We start from the raw sequence: 11506 nt of genomic DNA on the forward strand, positions 1-11506 counted from the left end.
TGCATGTGTCCAGATTTCGGTTGCATCCATCGTAATTCTTGGCCTGCGTTTGCGATGGATGATATCCCCGCGATCCGCCCATGTTTTCAACTCACAGCTACATGTAGCATGACATTGGGCTGTGCATCCACCTCACACTATGCAGATTTTGTTATTTTTGTACTTACGATGTATATATCTTCTCCTTGGAGAGTGCGAGAGAGTTTGAAGAACTAACAACTTTTTAAAAAAGGTAGACTTACTCTGCAGTATTTCATGAAAAAAAAACAAACAAAATGGTGCTTCAGTATGTAAGAAATCTTATGTGTATGAAATTATGTCTAACATGTATGGAAAAAAAAGTGTTGCCTTTGCATTACGTATAAGTATTGAATTTGAAGCGATGAAGGCACTGAGGTCTATCTATAGTGTGGAGTCCGGAGTTAAAGAGACTTCAGTCTCTTATTGACGATTTCTGTAAGGAGCGACTGTTATAAATGTCCTATACAATTTTGTCATTTTCAAAAGATGCAACATGCATGTAGTTGCTGAGAGCGTGCCTTAAAGTCTCAAGACTTTTGTCAGTATAATGTGTAACCATGAGGCGCAAGCAATGACTCAATGCCAGAAATAACTTCCTTTGGCCCTCTTGAGCATAGCTGACATGCTGCAGCAGTGAACACAATTTGCTGTTGTATTTTTTTCTGTGGGTAAGGGAACATTTGGCATTTCCCTGCGACGTTTCAGGGTTCATGGTAGGAAAAAGGACAAGATATGTCCTTTGACCTCTTCAGAAAATAGTGTTTATGTCCACCCTTCAAGAATAGAAATTGAAACAGGAAACGAACAGATGTATCAAGCCTCGTAGTGGCTTCCCAAACAGGATGGTAGGGGACATGTTCAACCAGTCAGTAATTTCTGCCTGTAGGACTAAACTTGAGTCGAAACACTCAGCTCCCCACCTGCCCGTGAACAAACATGACGGTACGACTGAAAAAGACATCGACTCGCATAACATCAGTTTTATAATGTACCCAGATACATCTCATGATTAATGTTAATGACTCATCATCGTGCAGCTGACAGGATAGCGTAGCTTGACCTTTGCCTCCCTTCCCCCCACACAACCACGTGCTTGGTGCTAATGCGAACTTCTGTTTGCATTGTAACTACATTCTTTTGTATGATGTTGACTACTACATATGCAAAAGCTTTATAAATCAATCCATATTCTTGAAGTGGAAGTTTAAGCTAGTACACACAGACTCCATAAAGCTGTCGAGCATATTTATTTCCTTCTTGTTTTTCGTTTCTCTTTGTGTTACCCCCCCCCCCCTTATCACCGCTACCTACTTGACAAGCAGTCACCCTGCAGTATAGGGTAAGGTGTTTTGGTGCTGTAAGGTCCATTTTGTGAATTCCACGTCTATCCAATATTAATGTCTAGTAGCTCACCAAATTGCGAATGATGAAAAATGTGCATTTGGCAGTTTGTGCTAGCCTTAATGCGATAATCATTTCTCCACAGGCAAAGTGCATGGATTTGTCTCGTAGTCCGATATATACATGGTCAGTTTGATTTGATGGAGAGGACGTTGAAAAATCAAAGTACTATTTATATTTTGTTTTCTTAAGTCTTCAATGAGTCTATGTGTCTGTTTTGTTTTGATTCAACGAGAAAAGATGTAATACTGACACATGTGCAGATGAATATCTATGAATCACCAATAGAAGCACACAGAATTTTGCCTTAACTTTTCTTTTTTTTCTTATTTTGAAAGTCAAATCATAGATTTCTTATTCATTTGCGGACAGAAATGATTTGAAATGATGTAGGTTATGATTGGCATACAGAATAATCACTGAATACAATGCATTTTTTTTAAGAGAATTATTTTTTTCTCACAAAATATGATTGATATGTTGTGTTGTTATGTTGTGCTATTTCTCCACCTTTTTTAAAAACTAATAACGTGGTGAAACCTTATGTTACTGTGTCCATGGAATTTTATTGAGTTTTGATATCTGTTTGAGTGTAAATAAATATCATGTATATAGAATATGTACCATATATCACTCCATGTCTTAATACTGTATACACCTTCAAATTAAAGTATATGAATATAAATAAAAGTATATATGAATATCTATATATATATATCATGTCATATTTGTGAGGGTGTATGCATTCGGTTTTTCGTTCATTTTTCAAAAGCATCTATAGTGGCTTAAAAAAAAAGAGAGATAATAATTAAGAAAAATGCTTGTGTTTTAAAATGTTATTTATTGATACTCTGCAAAAGCAAACGTGTTGCTTCATGAAAGAAATGTTCTATTGTCATGTTTTATTATATTCAAATGAATTATTGTGCTATGTGGCTACTTTGGAAGCTATTTATGTTTTTTTAAGAGCTTATATATCAAGCATCACAAGGTATGCATATTGCCCTTGCTGTAACAAGAGCGGATGTGCATTCAATATGCAAGGAAGGATTTTATTTTATAAAACAAATAACACATATGTAATCATATTTTTCAATGTGATTATTAATCATGATTATTTTTCTAAGATCTGCAATTTATCATTCATGTCCTATGCTTTATTAGTTTTGAGTGATTAAAAAAATGTATTTATTCACCAAGTTTGTGTAAAGAATTCATGCGTGTGAGCATGGAAGGCATGTTGAGGTAATCTTACTCTAATTATTTTGTGTTGCCTCGGTTTATAGGTTTTGCTTGTGCCCCTACAAATGGAGAAGGGGCATTAAAGGCTTATCTTATTGCTATGCTCTATCATGTCATTCGTTTGTTTTTTATTTATGTTCAAAGCAATACCTCACAGTAAGTAGCCTCCGTGTACCCAAAGTCGTACATGGCGGACACTAAGCTATAGCATGTCTCTTTTTTATTATGTATGTATGTATGTATATTTAATTGAAAATGAGTTTTGGCACAATTGTCGCAAGATTGGGTAGTTGTTGAAGAACTTCCACCAACGCTTCTTCCATGGGGGGATAAAAAAGTTGTCGTTGATAACTTTCTGACAATGATTGACATTGTACCCGCTGCAAACTCAAAACTAAGGCACCTTCCTTTCTTTTGAAAGGGAACAACTTCATATGGATGGGAACAAAAAAGGTAGAATGGATGTAGGGATTTGACTGATGTATCTTCATGAACTTAAAAAGTCAGAATAGAAGCCAAGAAAATGTAAATTCATCAATAATGAATTGTGTGCTTTGCATACTATGCTATTCATGTTGGCAAGCGTTTTTTTTTTCTCTGTCTTGCAAAGTCTAACAGTTAAATTTTCCCCCAGTTCCCACCTTTTTTTAAGACCTCAGTCCTGAAGGGTTGCCAGAGGCAGTATTGGAAATGGAGGTGCCATCCTTAGTTATGGACTGGATTCACTATTCATTGCTTCTGAGCTATTTCCTCAAAAGATGGCCATTACTGAAAATAATAAAACACTGCCATTTTAGTGTTTGATTGATGCTGGTATTGATTGTAGTGACTGTTATTCAGAAATCTTTCCCAGTGAAGCTTGATTGAAAAAGACAAAAACAAAGAAAAGAAATATATGCTGCATGCCAAATCTCCTTTGGCAGTTTTTTAAACTTTTAAACTCTTATATATATTTTTTATATGTGTTCGGTTTTAAACTGTCCACAATTTACAAAAGATGGTTGATAGTTTTGTGTCTCTATAAGATATTTTTTTTTTTTTGAGATATATATAATGATAGAGGGTAATGCTGAATGTTGCGGCTTCTGAGTAGGCATGATCGTTGCTCATGCATGGCGATTACAGCTTGGTGGTTAAGTGTAGATGAGTTTGTGGCAGCCGTCCAGTGTCGCGCGCGAGAGAAAGAGAGATGAATTTGGTTGGACTCGTGTCTGAAAATGATGAATTTTGAAGGGGAATCTGTAGAATTTGCTGCGTTTTTCATTCATGTAATAATAATGATGATAACTGTGATAGATATGGGGTAAGGAGATGATTCTGTATGTGTGAAAAGTCATACAGTTTATGTTCTATGCAAATATATTTTTTGATTCTTGACTTTTTTTTTCTGACTGGATTTTTTTTTTATTTGTATTGTATTTCTCTCTTTCTTCACGTAGATATGTTTGATATCATGATTGAATTAAACGTATCATATTATTGTATGTACAATCACAAAAAAGTGTGAATCGACTTTTGATTTCACATAGATTGTGGGTTTGTGTGTGTGTGTGTGTGTGTGTGTGTGCGTTGCCTCCATTAGTGATTACGTACCCAATTTCTGAACATTGATGAATCTTGTGTCGTTCTTTTGATAATGACATGGTTATAGCATTCCTGTTATCTGTGATAATGACATTAATAGTAGCTGGAATAGTAGTTAGTAATAAAAAAGTAGTGGTAGTGGTGATTGATGATGGTGATGGTGATGATGATGATGGTGATGGTGATGGTGATGGTGATGGTGATGGTGATGGTGATGGTGATGGTGATGATGGTGATGGTGATGGTGATGGTGATGGTGATGGTGATGGTGATGGTGATGGTGATGATGGTGATGGTGGTGATGGTGATGGTGATGATGGTGATGATGGTGATGATGGTGATGATGATGATGATGGTGATGATAGTGATGGTGGTGATGGTGATGATGATGATGATGGTGATGATGATGGTGATGGTGATGATGATGATGATGATGATGTTGGGAGCGTGCTCGTATGAAGAAAAAAACAATAGCGAATTTCGCCATTTTGCTTGGTCCTAAAATCGCATCCATATTGATATCATTGCTTACAACGAGGGGAAACTATGAAGTCGTATAGACGTAAATGCCTTTCGTAGTGATGTGATGTGATTTTCATTATGCTCAACCTCCGAGGAGCACTGCTTTTCAGAGTTGTATAGCGCCATCTCTTGGTAGTAGTTTCACATCGTCCATCGTGTCACATCGGATGCATGTGTGCAATTATTTTGTTCAGTCTTTGTAAACGGAATTGAAACCGAAATCGTGCAACATCGTGCCACATCATCCATATACTTGTTAATGAATACCAGTTTGATATGTATGTAATCATTTTATTTACTTAATCGTTTCTAGTCGACTTACTCTCGCACTGTACGAGAAAGAATCTAGATTTACTTCGTGATGAAATAAAATAAGATAATCGTGGCAAAACCGAATCCAACGCAATATTCATGAATCGTTTTCCGCGGCAAAACTTACACAAGTTCTTCAAGAAAGAGCGAGCCTCATTAAGAAGTAATAAGAAACCTTAATAAAAGTGCAGAGTGTGCTAATAATCATTTTAAGATTTTGTAATGGGAGTTGGGGAACGTACCTTGAAGAGGAGAAAAAAAATCCGTGAGTACGCGGAATCTATCAGATTCTTGCAAGAGTACCAAAAAATACAATAGACTGATTATGATTTTAAAAAGTCACGCTTTATCGTAGAGTACTGGGCCATTAAAAGTTCTTTGATTCTCACTTCCTGTTTTGCAGAAATTATTTTGAATAAACAAGGAGAGTCAGACAACGGAAGATAAATGAAAATTAAGAGTTAGTCAATCGATAAAACGGATAGTGTTAGAGACAGACAGACAGAAAGACAGACAGACGGCTTCAGCCACAAAGCGATGAATGAATGCATGAACACAAATGATAAATGGAATAGACATTACAAACAAAATGATAGATAAATACGTCGGCCTTATGCCAAAAGGCCCTTAACACATAGACTTTGTACAGTGTTAAGGGCCTTTTTGGCATAAGGCCAACGATAATAGATAAAAAAAAATGAATAAGTAGATAACTGATCAGTCACTAAATAAAAACGATATAGACAGATGCAAATATCTATTGTTTTGATAAAAACAGAAAAGATTGATAAAAACAGAAAGTATGGAAGATTTATAAATTGATGAAAATTAACACACAGATGGACACAAACTGATAGGTAGGTAGATAGATGGATAGATAGATAGATAGATAGATAGATAGATAGATAGATAGATAGATAGATAGATTGATTGATTGATTGATTGATTGATTGATTGATTGATTGATTGATTGATTGATTGATTGATTGATTGATTGATTGATTGATTGATTGATTGATGACAGAGAGACAGACGGAACTATAGATAAACAGGTGAATAACAAATGATGATTTAAAAGAATCATTCAATGAAACAGGAATACAGTCATCAAGGTTGCTTTCCATATTTGATTATTACCACCTCATAATTTCCCTACAGAGAAAAGAAGCCTATATAAATATCCAGAATGCCTAATTTTAGAAACCATCTGCCGCCAGAATGAGCAAATGGGAATGGCTGCATTAATTGATTAGGTACTATTTTTGTCGTCCGTTTCTGCTCTGGAAAACAAATAGGCCTACATTACCCTTTATCGTCTTAAAGCCCCCAAACCCAGCAATTTATGGTTGATAGAAAGTCATTCTGATTCATTTTTTCTTCTTTCTTTTATGACGTTTTGTTCCTTGTATTTAAAAATCGAATTTACATTCTAGACCTATAATTCTCTTTGATCCTCCTCTTAATTCACAAAATCGGAATGATATTACGCAAACTTGCTACATCAGATCTTGCATGCTAATAACAACCAATATTTATGTATCTCTGTTGTTAGGCCTTAAGTGTTTTTCTTGTGTAAATCGTGCGTGTGTGTATGTGTGTTTTATGTTTTTCGATGTCCCATCGTCATTAATCATTTAGAGAAGAGCAAACTTTAATATCTTTTCCTATTGGAGGCGGCTGCTACAACATTAACGCATGATCACGAATTAATTGTTTTGATACGTTAGTTCCTCTGTAAACATGAAGTGATTCTTCCTCGAAGCTCTTTGCGACGATTGGCACGAGTCCCTTTCTCACTAGTTTCTTATATCCCGTGCTTTCTTTTAACCCGTACTAAACCAATACAAATATTTCTCTTCAGCCCCTTTCTCACTGATATCTGAACACTGATTAATATGCCTTTGCACGGCAATTGGTGCTGTAATAATCCATTAAACATTGTTGCTCGACGTGCTGGAACAGCGATGGTCCCAGTCGTTGGATGGGGATAATAATCTATTGCCTTCTTAGATTCATCCAGGAAAAACAGAAGAGTTAAGTTTGACTCCGGGTGAACGGATGTCTAAAGGTAAATTTTGCGTTGATGGTACTTGACAAAGTGTTCATAAAGCAGAACATTGTACAAAACGCTTCTCATATCCACTTCCTCTCGAACCACACACGAAATTGTACTACAAAAGCACAGTAATGCTCGGGAAATGATGTAGACCCGGTCCTTTAATATGGCATGATTTGCTATTTGTCTTGGGGAGGCGAGAGGTAATTGTGCTTCACCACCTACTTCCGTAATTCCACGTGAATATTTGCTCTAAAAACCTCGTCACTGACTATTACCAGCTCAAATATTGACTCCCAAACAAGGAACCCCTACCCGCCGCCGAAATGTACACACCTCCAGTCCATGCCGTCAATGAGTGACCACACGCCTCCTTGCTTGTAAGAGGGCGCTATTGAAGTAAACATTACCTCGACGCTGATTACAAACGACTGCCTCAGTCTACTACCGCTGCGTCGATGTAAGTGTTTACAGTAGATGATGAAAAGTTAAATAGCAGCTTTGTCTTATCGCCAGAGATGATAAGATGTTGGATTAACTTACAGAGAAGAAAACATTGCGTGGGGATTTGTACATGTGCTCAGCAAATGCACGTGGTTAACCACGTAGATAGGTGAGGACGGCGAACCTAATTTCAAGTTAAATATAACTGTGTGCAACTGATTACATTATTACCGCTGCATTGCCGCAGAATCGATATAGATGCAAGTAGTCAGAAATCTGTACAGAGACTTTACACAATTTATCAAAACGACAGAGATGTAGCAAGAATTACCTAGGAGATTTATCCGGCACATTATTTTTCCTTCTGATCTGTCATGTGACTGAATAAAAATAGCTTCAGGCATGATTTATTTCTAAGTTATCTGTCTCATCCATCATGTGTTGTAAAATTACAATGTCTTGTCAGTTTGTTGTTGTTGTTGTATTTCAAGGAAATAGGGAAGGTACTAGAGTACAATTAACATCAGAATCAGTCAATCGATCAGTCGATCAACGTCAAACAATCAATCGAAATATTATCTGTACCCTAAAAGCTCTCACCGTCTAGCAAAAGCACTTGCTAACCTTTCACGTGCATTTTCCTGTATGAAATGCTATAAGCAGAATGTCACGTCTGTAGCATCGTTTGATATCTAATATTATGTGTATTATCCCATGTACTGTATGACTGTTGGATTTTGAGCAAATCCAAAATCACGAAAGTCACGCATAACCCCCTCCTCCCACAGCCCCCCCCCCCCAAAAAAAAAAAAAAAAAAATGAAGAGACAAAAAGGTGGCCTAGAACTTTGGAATCACAGAATTGACAGAACGGTAACTCTCACAAATATTGCAGTAAACACAGGGGTAGAATATTGCTGTATTCAATGCACGAATCTAGTTAACATTCTCTCGATATACATCGTTGTATGAGCTCTGTTTACATTTCGCTCTCTGTTCACATAGAGAACGTTTCGTTTACTTAATAGGGCACTATTAAAGGTCAGAGTCACTCCGAGTTCGTGTTTACTGTTATGAATAGAATAAAATCTAACGAGCGGAAGGACGGATATACCGGTATCTGTTTCATTGAAATGCAATTGAAGAAATTATGCGCTATGATAATAAAACATATAATCCTATACAAATTAGATCATGGTGGATGACGTCATAGCCTAGAAACAGTCTCCCCCGTTGACCTGCATAAATGATATTCTTTGTTTTTCTTTTTTCTTTATCATGTTGCCTACGAAAATTTCGTAAGCTCTGTACCAAATCTACCGAAATTTCGCAAGGAATGGGTTACATGAAATCAGAGTAAGAATGAAGTTTATCCATTACAATCAATGTTTATAATAATGTTATAAGATATTGTTAACTTAGTAGGGATATTTGAACTGGTGAAGGGTTGTAGTTCGTTAACTTGATGGTTCATAATTGCATGTGTATATACAAACAAATTAAAACCCCAAATTAATGACATCATCACGTTATTTAATTTTATTATGGTCAAGACCCTATCTTTTTTCCCCCTTGAAAACATGATTCCTTAACCTTCTTACTTTAGGCCCTATTCTTCAGTGAAACTTCTAACTCTCTGTTGGTTAGATTGTATTTTATTCATTGAAGCCAAAAAATGGAGCGGCTTTTAATTTCAAATCCTTATCATTTCCGAGCTCAGGATGAATATCAATAGTATGTATTTTCTCTATAATCTGATTCAGGTCTTCGCTCTCTCCCCCTCTCCCTCTCTCTCCGTTTCTTTTTTTTTTTTTTCGTTCCTCTCATCTTATCAGCTTATCAGTGATTGATGGGCCATATCGTTTAAGTGCAATAAGGCCTTTATTTTGATGTTCATGCATGTTCTTATCTATTAGAGCCATTGATATTATGCTACTGTATGTGTTACGGTGTAAGGAGGTAAACGGATGATTCTCAGTGCAATCGTGACATCATAACCTCTATAGCTATACTGTGGCTACAACACATAGCGTATATCTGTTTGCGACCCCCCCCCCCCCTTTTCTCTCAATTTTCGGTTTTGTTTATACTATACCTTCCGATGCTTTTTGCTTAACTCCTTCGTTAACTATTGGCGAGCTATTTGTGTCCAATGCAGATAATGTTTTGTGAAGATGGTGCATGGAGAGTTAAGAACGCGTACTTCGCACGGCAAACCATTCTCTTTTTTCTAAAGACATTTATATTCTACTTTATGATCAGACAGATTATAATCATGTTTAAAGTTAATTCATTTGCATTTTAGAAGTTCCAGGAAAGGCTACACTCTAAAAACACAAATGTTGAATTAGCATTTAAAAGGGCCGAGGAGTGACAACATTTTCAAAGTGTTGGTTTTCCTGCTAGATTCAACATTTAAAATGTTATTTTAAAAGTTGGATGCAACACTTCAAAAAATGCTGTCACTCCTCGGCCCTTTTAAATGTTGATTCAACATTTGCGTTTTTAGAGTGTACAGATGTACTGTACTGTGCCAACAAAATAAATATTGTGAATGTTTGCGTTTACATTTTAGGTAAACGATATTTTGATTTTTAATTTTGCTCTTTAGTCGGTTTTTAGTAAGCTTTCACCTCCATGTCTGTATGATATTTCTTAGACTTACTCGACCATCAAAATCAAAATCAATATTAATATAAAGAGCTCCAATGCGTTTTGCGAATTTAAAGTGGTTTCGCCCTCAAACCAACAGAACTAATGCTATGAGCCTTTTACACGATCAAGTAAAACACACAGATAGTCAACTTCTTTCCCCACAAAACATCTTGGTCTTAGTCCAAACAACCTTTGGCAGATTTTTGAGGCAGCCTTTTGTAAATGATTTGGTCTAGAGATTTGGCAAACAAGAAGAAGAAGAAGAAGAAGGAGAAGAAAAAAAAATGGAAGAAAGATCATGGTTGTTGGCAGCTATATTGTGAGTCAACAAACACACACACAGCTATCACAAAGAAGTCACTGTGGTATGTTGGGCGGATTTCAGGAGAATAGCGGAAACGTGTATTTACACCCAGATAAGTCACCATGCATTCATGAAACCACGAATGTGTGTTTCTCTCTCCCCTGCCCCCTCCCCTCGCCCCCCCCCTCTCTCTCCCATTCTTCAACCCTATATTCGACTACAGACAACCCATACACGTAGGCCTACCTACAAAGATTGGTTAACGTGGTTTGTTATGAGTGCGCTTGTGCTGTGTTTGATTGTTCATTTACCGCCCACCCTATAATGCTTTGTATTATTTCTCCATATTATCCACAGCAAGTCACAACTGTTGTCTTTCACAATGGCAACCTCAAGGAAATTGACTTGTACCAAGGAGCTCCTTGTTTGTACATTATTATTTAATACATCAGAACCTCATTGCTGGCCACGACTGATGTAGGCCTATACTATGTATGCACATTACTGCATCACAATCATCACACTCTGATCCTTGTATCAACTGCATACCATACACACCATCTTTATGACTTGCCTTTGTATATATTTTCAGAGACAGTTATAATAGATGTAAATCATACAATACAACACCTGTATATTATGTATAGATATGAAGTAATAATTGTCGAATACAGTTCTTTCTTTTAAATGAAGCCGGAAGGAAGATAAATTGTTAACTTTTAATTCGCTGTTCTCTGCATCAATGTTGACAGGGGAGGAGCGTTGAAAGTTCGCACCCTCACTACAGACAAATTGCACTCGTGTATCAATAGACTACAGATAGAATCTAGCAATAGATTTGAAATATCGCAATATTGATGTTTGCCAGATTTGTTATAGAGCACCGGTCTGTTGTCACATGAATATTGCGTGACCGTATTTACAGAGGTGAACCACTTAAGTATTAGCACGGCTACTCTTTTAATG

Source organism: Diadema setosum, chromosome 13, assembly GCF_964275005.1.
Source record: "Diadema setosum chromosome 13, eeDiaSeto1, whole genome shotgun sequence".
Taxonomy (NCBI): domain Eukaryota; kingdom Metazoa; phylum Echinodermata; class Echinoidea; order Diadematoida; family Diadematidae; genus Diadema; species Diadema setosum.